Genomic DNA, 1652 nt, shown 5'->3' on the forward strand with positions numbered 1-1652 from the left:
AGTGAGCAGGTTGCCTGCTGACTGGAGCACTAACCCTGGCTAGGACAATGCTAGACTGTGTTGCCAAGGCCCAGAAACCACTATACGTGAGTTTGAGAGAAACCAGATACAAAACTCAACTTGGAGGGGTGCATGTAGAGCTACTCCAGGAATTATTCTTGATGCAGTGCGGGAGATCAAGTGTGTCTAAGGATGTGTACCCAGAGAGAGGGTGGGAAGTCGCAGTCAGAGCAGGGACCTGCGACTCTGAACTCCTGTCGGTGCTTTGCAAATACATTGCTCTGGTGAAAAGTGCAGGTCAGGGCAGCAGGCTTTCCTTTCGCTGTCATTATGAAGCTCTTCAGTTCCAAGCACCAGCCTTAAGTTCATGGGTGCACCTTTCTGGGCCCAGGCTCCAAGGGCGCCTTACAGAGTTGCCAACATCTCGTGGGTTGGTTGAATTTCTGTTCTCTTACTAGGGCTGCAGTGAGCACGTAAGGTTTGACCGCATCTTTCTCAGCCCTGAATGGCCCCAGAAATCTTTAGGCACTGCACAGTCCCCCTGCACAGGCATATGAGGGGTTAAGAAAATGGGAACTGATTAATTCCATGGCGAGGGTCCTTATCTGGCCCTGGTGCTGCCTCTGAAACGGACACATCTGGTAGGGTCACAGCATCAAGGAATGGCTGCAGCACTGAGGCAAGGGTCTGTTTCCACTAACCATTTCTGCTACTTCTTACACTAAGTACTTCCTAAAAAAGGCACGGGATAATGTTTCACTGTGGCTGCTGTTAGATTTACGGGAATACCATTTGCTCCAACTCTTGGATTCACTCAGTCCAGGACAAGATTAAAACCAACCCTTCAATTTCCTTTTTTCTTTAGGAAATTAACTGTGGCTTTTCTGCTAATGAAAGTCCAGAGACACTAGCTTATTCAGGCTCTCTGCTGGCTCTGTGTTTGTTTGATATGTCTTCAAGGTGCACCTGAAGGAAACAAGAAGTTAAGGCAGCAAGGCAGCTATTGGCAATTAACACTACACATTATTTTCTGCCTTTTATAAATGCCTGTGTATTTAAGGAAGCCAGAGCAGGGCTTGGACTTGTCACTTCAGGAAATGCTCAGTCTTTTCTGTTTGAAAATAGGGTAAGGGAAAAGGCAGTGAAAACTTTCCATGAAACAAAAACTGTTTTGCCTCCATCTATAGATGTCTGTGCTTCTCTGATCCTGTTACACTAAAAATCTCTTTCATTCCAATTTCATCTTTATTTCTTCATGTTGCATAATACAAAACTAAAGAAGTAATTTCAAAAGAAAATTGGAATCTTCTGCTTCTACTGAAATATTTCTAAGAAATGTTTTTGTAACTAGCTTTACTTGAAAAGAGCTGCTTCTTACAAACTGTTCTGCTGCTGATGCCATGAGGCATTCAAGGGAAAACTTCCCTGTAATACTCCTTGATCAGCTGTGTCTTGGGTCAGGACAGGGCAGTCAGTCAGGATGATTCAGAGCAATGGGACAAGATATTTATATTTTTCCCATCAGTAGACTTAGCTGGGAATTTTCTGACAAAAAGGGTTTTCACTGGAAAGTGCTGGTTCAGCCAAAATTATTTTTCTTCCATCTCATTCCCAGAAAACACTAGCTTCTTTGTTTCCTTCTGCTGCTGGAG

Source organism: Pygoscelis adeliae, unplaced genomic scaffold (assembly GCF_000699105.1).
Source record: "Pygoscelis adeliae isolate BGI_AS28 unplaced genomic scaffold, ASM69910v1 Scaffold213, whole genome shotgun sequence".
Classification (NCBI taxonomy): domain Eukaryota; kingdom Metazoa; phylum Chordata; class Aves; order Sphenisciformes; family Spheniscidae; genus Pygoscelis; species Pygoscelis adeliae.